This window comes from Rhagoletis pomonella, unplaced genomic scaffold (assembly GCF_013731165.1).
Source record: "Rhagoletis pomonella isolate Grant_MI unplaced genomic scaffold, Rhpom_1.0 Rhpom_scaffold_00005, whole genome shotgun sequence".
NCBI lineage: Eukaryota > Metazoa > Arthropoda > Insecta > Diptera > Tephritidae > Rhagoletis > Rhagoletis pomonella.
The window spans coordinates 20,534,026-20,541,091 of record NW_023458559.1 but is presented as its reverse complement, the minus strand read 5'-3'; positions in this window follow the sequence as shown (position 1 = coordinate 20,541,091).

The window sequence follows — 7,066 nt, the reverse complement described above, 5'->3', positions numbered from 1 at the left end:
GTAGCAATTTTACAGGAAGAGAAAAATTACAATAAACGTTATACTCTAGAGATGCTACACATCATGAACACCCCTAATAATAGAAGGATGAATTTTAAAACGGACACAGACAATTGCGCTCATGTCTATCGGAATTTAATTCTCACGCACAAAAACCAATAACGTAGGTGTCATGTGTTTATGTGTTCATGTTATTGTTCGTCGGTCTGCCACCAGTACTTCGTCCGACAATAACAATGCTATGCCGTGCTTTTCTACATACAGATTCTGCCCGTCCTACTGTCCACCACTTCATGTATTGTTGTTTGTATATTTTTTGTTTACATTTACGGTATTTCGACTTGCTTAAATTCTCTTGTTTATGTTTAAGTGTTCTTTGAGCTTGTTTGTTAATATTTTTCTGCACATAGTATTAGTCGATTGGAAAAACTCAATAATGTAAGTTGCGTTTTTGATGTAAGTTTTTTGTAATTTGACGTAAATATGTATGCATTTGGTGTCTTTCAGTCCTGAAGATGCTTTCAGATTGAAGGCGAAATATCGACAGCAATAAATGTAATAAATAAAACTACCAAAATCTATGTTTTATTTAATAAGCTCAAAATTAACGAATAAAGTAAAATGAATATTTAAAAAAAAATGTGTTATAATTCGTTGTTGGACACGTTTTCCTATTGAAGAAGATGCTTCGGAATTTGTTATCAGTGCTTAGTATTTCGGGATCATAAACACCCTATCGTCGAAATCGCTTGTTTGATCGCCCAAACGAAGATTATGCAGTGTTGCGCATGCACAACAGAACCCTTTGCTGTGATAAGCACCGCCACGTACCCTTAAGGACGCCAAACAGTCTCTCGATCGGGTTACGCGCTTTACATAGTGCCTCATTGTACCGAAACTTGCGCGTTCCTTCTGGATCGTTAGGTAGAGGTGTCATCAGCCATGGCTCCAATGGATAACCAGAATCGCCTGTCATTTTCTTTTAATATTCTAATTCATATGGAATTAAAATAGCTTACCAATCAAAAACGTGTTGTGATTTCCATTTTCAAATGATCGCTGCATGACCCGACGCGCTGCAGAGAAGCTCCAAATAAATAAATCATGCCGTGATCCCGGAAATTTTGCATTTACGTTTAAAATTTTAAGATTTGGGTCACATATCTATAAGTTTTAACAACCATAAAATAACAATAAAAATGTTCCAGATTTGTTCTTACCATTTGCACGTTGATCGAATGGTACCCATGGTGATTGACATAATTTGATTCGTTATTTTTGGGAGCCAAAATAGAGACATGAGTGCAGTCGACTGCACCGAGAGTTCCTCCTACAAATGGTGAAGGTGCAGACGCAAGCATTTCCTTTGCCGCTTGGTACTCTAGTTGCGTCATAGGGAACTTCACTTTAGTGGTAAACATTGAATTGTTGATCGCGTCAGTCACACGGTGTATGCAACGGCTTATTGATGTTTGGCTCATGGAAATGCCCCACTGTTCTCCAACTTGGCGTTGATAGCATCCAGTGGCATAAAACCTTAGAGCCGCTAGAACCTTTAACGAGTACATAAGCGCATGCTTATATAAGAGGCTTTCTAGCGGTAGTACGAATTAAACGTTTTACAGGAACAGCTGTTTCACGTCCCATAAGGTTTATTAAAGGTAAAAATAGATATTCCAGTAAACCCTGCAATTCGTACTACCGGTGGAACGCAGTTAAAATATTCAATAAGGTTGAAGCATATATTGGTTTACCTGCTTTTCGGTCGATAACGCTGTTATTCGTGATCCTCTTAACTGGTTATCAAGTTGCGACACCACATTTTCAGCCGTGCCGGGACTAAGTCTATATAGCCTCCGGAACTCCGTTGGCGTTAGTTCGAAAGGGTTATCGATTTCGCGAAGCCTTCGCCGATCAACTGTTGGCACATTTAATGTCTGCTCATTGTCATTATCATATCACAATTTTCACAATTTTTTCAATTTAACTTCACAGCAAAATATGCAAACAACAGCTATACAACGCAAAACTAGATGCTGTTAGCTTAACCACAAAAATAATTGTCACCAAATATCTGATTGCGTTTGTTAACACTAAACAATGACAAATATGGTTAAAGTTGATACACAATCACTTAACCCCAAAAAAAGTTGTTAACTAGAGATGACAACGTGAAATGTGGTTAAAATTAGATTCAGAATCGCACTACAGGTGTTTTATATGTTTTTGGGGTCGCTGAACATGAATCTGAAGTTCCCCTGCAGTGAAATCCCAAACTAGTCAGGAAAAATACTAGTTTACAACTAGAATTTCATAACAGAAACCGAACTAGTTCGAAAATGACCAGAGTTGTACCAAGTACCATCGATTTATTCATACCCTGTATTATTTGACTTCGACAGTTTAATACAATAAAGTACACAAAATAATATAACTTTTTTTGGGTATATCGTAAACCGTTAAATTGAGTACGTATTCAATTATACCAGACCTGTTATTTTGTTATTTTTGATCATTTTCAATTATTTTTTATTTTGTTTATTACACGATTAATATAATTATTTGATTAAATTATATTATCAATCAATAAGCCAAACTATGGACAAATATGAAGAATATTTAATAACTGCTTGAATTACACAGGCCAACAAGGTTTTTTAACTAAGAATCGGACTATACTTTTCTGAAGGTCTTTGACGTGCTGAATTCGAATCTGACCCCAGATCACGTCAGGTTTTCGGGATATTCTAACCTAAAAGTACAAAAATCACGGTTTTTAAGCACATTTGAGCTGCACTACTCCTCCGCTTCAAAATTCATTTTAAAGCTTTAAAAAATCTTTATTTGTTACCGAGAAGTCGTCTGTTGAATTTACTGAGTTTAGTAAATTCGTTGATATTCTGAAAATGAGGAGTATTGGATGTTAGAAATTGAAATATCTATGTATTTATTTTTTCTTTTAATAAATACTCAAAAAAATTAACAATAATTATTGGCAAATCTAAGGCTGCTAAATAAAAATATGTAAAATAAAAAAGTGTACTTAAATGTTTTTTATTGTATATTCATGAATTCATTTTATTTTTTGACTCCCAAATGAGTGGTTTTGGTCCATAATTAGACTAGTATTTTTCTGTCTATTCTGAACTAATGAGACTGGTATATTTCTGACCGAAATCTGACAATTGCCATTTCGTAGGACATCCCCATGTTAAAAATACCAGTTGACTGCATGGAAAAAAGATAGTTGGCTGACTAGTTGGGCATGCGATTCATACTAGTTGTGGGGTAGTTTACAACTAGTTCATTTGACTACAGGGTCGTTTTGCTCCATCACGTCAGGATTTGCTTCTAACTTCAAAACACATTGCGAAACTCAATGAACTCCTCCGAAAGGCATTCTGAAGTACGTCCTATAAAAGCCATTCTGGAAGGCCTTCTATGGGTAGCGAAAGAATAATTCCATACAAAAAAGAACGTAGGCCTCTTGACTCTCAGGAAGGCCTTTCGGAAGGGCTAACAAGCCTGAAAATTATCTACTGGGTTATAAAGTGATGTATGTTTAATACAGCCATGCATGATAAAAGCATAGTAAGGTAAAACCGTTCTCTCAATGCGTCGGCCATGATTTTTTTTTTTGAAGTTTGCCAACATTTTAACCCCAGGAGGTTCAACCAGGTCTGTGCAGACCTTTTGCACATAAACGTGTGTATAACTTTTTTGTTTTGCGTGCTAGAGACGAATCCTTCCATGACTTCCTAGAAGCGGCTACGGCGAACACAATAAGCATAAAATCAGACCTCTTTCGTGGTTGTGATGGGCTTTATTCGTATTTGCAAACGCAATGGCTCAAACGGACCAAACAGGTTTGTGCAGACCTATGTGTGGCATGAATGCTGGAGCAGGCGTATTAAAAATGTTTTGACCACGGACAAACCAGTTATAAGTTTTATCGCAAAAACCTTGCCCCATAACAGTTATTAGATGAGAAATTTTTTTTTATTTCGCCGATAAGAGTTATAACCCAACGTTTATTTTTTACCTTGCCTGATAACTTTTATGCCGCAGAAATATTTTTTCCGTTGCTCATAAGAGTTATTTCGCAACAGTTTTTTTTACATTGCTTGATGAGAGTTTTTTACTATTTCACTTTTGTTTTCATCATATTTATCTTCTACTCCATCTCCATCTTCATAGATATCGTTACCTAATAGCTGGTATGAAACCGTTTCGATTTGAAAGTTAAAAATATTAGTTTTTTTGGTGGTGCGTGTAAAACTTTATATAGAACGTTCAGATATATAGCAGCAGCGTTTGTAGTGTAAACATCTGTGAGATTTTATTGAAGCGAGTGAAGCTGTAGTGCAAACACCTGCAAGTTTTTATTGAAGTGAATTTATAAGGTAAGTGTAATTTTTTCTGTTTGTTGAAAAATGGCTTCAGCAGCCAGTATCGATGATGGTATGATGTACGTGGTGAATCGCACCACAAGATATCAAAATTTATCGGAAGAAGAGAGGAGGCAAATGGACAAAAGGTTAGCAATATAGTTGGCCGGTGCTGATGGAGAAGCCGAGGAAATAAATGCATTCGAAGTCGACGACGTCCCGGATCCTGATTATGTGCCGACGTTAGAAGATGCGGCTTCCGATGCTGAGACTGAGACCGTTATAGAAACCGAGACTCCATGTGACGATGATGAGGATTTGGAATATTTATATGAAGACACTGCAGCTACACCCGAAGCTCTTGAAGCCGTCGATATGGACGAGGAGCCTCGTTCGGCGAACTCGATTATTAAATACCGTTCAAAGGATGGCAAGCTTTGGTCAAGCGCTCCGCCGTGCACAGGTTGACTTCGTGAGCATAACTGCGCTATTGTGGGTCGCGAAGGCCCGGCTCCAGGGATTATGCGATCCCCGGTTTCAATATTTAAATCGCTAATATTACCGGAAATCTTTAGTATAATTGTGCACCAAACGAACCGAAAGGCCCAGGAACTATGCCGCCTATGGTGTGCCAAGAATCCTGACCAGCCACCGCGAACGTGGACGAAACCTGTAACCGAAAATGAAATATACGCCTTTTTTGGCCTAACTGTGTTTGCCCGCATATTCGGGTCAAACAGTCAGCCTGCTCTTGAGTTGTGGGCCAACAACGGAAACCCTATCTACAGGGCGACGTTGGCTGCATACCGATATAAAATTATTCTACAATTAGGGAGCTCACAGTTCTATATTATCTACTGTTTTAATTTTACCATGTGGTAACTTTGTTTGTTGTTGGTTCCCATACTAATTTGAGATAACACTTTTGGGTAAAATTACTCGACTTTGTCTCATGTTTATGTTTTGTGTTAAACTGGCATCTATCGCTGCTTGTACATACATACATGAATTTCGCTTTGGGCGCAGCGCTGCTTGTACATAAGTTTCGCTTTGCGCCTGCCTGAAGCTGGCAAAGAGAAGAGAGAATAGAGGGAAACATGTATGTGGTTTGTTGATGCTCTCTAAACACAAACGCGTGAAAGGCAAACGGTCTAGCAATGCGTGGTGTTGTTGATCAACTTAATACTTTATTTTAACGTAAGGGTTGCTCACAGTTCGAGTGTGTTATCTTGTTAAAGTTACCACCTTTTAACTTTAGAAGTAAACTGCGAATACCCTAAATATATTTGATTCGATAACGGCAACACAAGACCTGCTCGACTATTAGAAAGCAAACCGGTAGCCATTGACGACATTTGGAACATGCTCATGAGCAACTTGGAACGTCTATATGTTTCGGTTGGCATATGTAGGAACCATGCGCAAAAACAAAGCCTGCATACTGCCGCCTGTTGGATCCAAAACGAGATGTATTCAGTACAGTATTCGGTTACCACGATAATAACATCGCGCTATGCTCATACGTTCAAAAAAAAAAAGTGGTGGTTCTCATGTCGACCGAATATTACAATTCCGCCGTCGACTCATCGAAGCCATCGAAGAAGCCATTTCAAATTCTGGACACCATGGATCAGATGGTTAGCGGTTACACGTGCAAACGGGGCACAAACTGGTGACCGTTAGCTCTGTTCTATAACATGCTGGACGTGGCTTGCTTGACTGCATTTGCCATTCATGACAAATTCGGGCATGTCAAGAGGACCGACCGAAGACGTGTATTCCTCATGGAATTGGCACAACAGCTGGTGGTTCCTCACATGGAGCAAAGAGCAACGAATCCCATTGTACGAGGTTTTCAACACCTCAAAGTGGCAATGGTGTTATTCGGTGTAGAGGTAAGCATTTCATATATGTATTTATTCATTGAACTCAAGTTCTAAAATCATTTGTTCAACGTTTTTTTCGCAGGTAGCTGCAGGCCCACCGATAGATGATCAACCAGTCCATGTCGTTTCCTCTGCAACTCGACCATCGTGCCCGCTCTGCTACACGGAACGGAAAACGTACATAAAATTAATGTATTTGGACGTTAATATTAATGAAAATAATAGTTGATTTTGTGCCAAAGAACATGAAATTTAATGAACGGCGTTCATAGACCCGAATGTTTATGAACGAATGTTATGAATATGAATGAAACTAATGAACATGCTCATAAAAATTTAATGAATAGGTTCATAAAATATTGTGAACTTTTTTCATAGATTTTATGAATTTATTTGTATGTTTATATGAATTTTTCATAGATCTCAATGAAGATATTCATTATTTTTATGGACTTATTCATGAATTTGCAAAAAGAAAACAGCACAAAATTTTTTTGGTAAATTTTTTTGGTACATTTTAATAAAATCAATTCATTAAAAAAAAACAGTATTCAATAACATTTCAATACAAAAAATAAAATTTTGCAAGTTTTATATGAATAAAGTACCAAACATCCTTTCGAAAAAAAATTGCCAAAAATCAGGAACTCAAGATTTTTACATTCTTATACTAGAATTGAGTAGGCCACAAAACTGCGTACTCAGATAATTTCTTAAAATTCCAAAAAAAAATTTCAAAACTTTTGAATAATTTTTCAAAAATGTATTTTTTTTTTTAATTTTGAAGTTCCT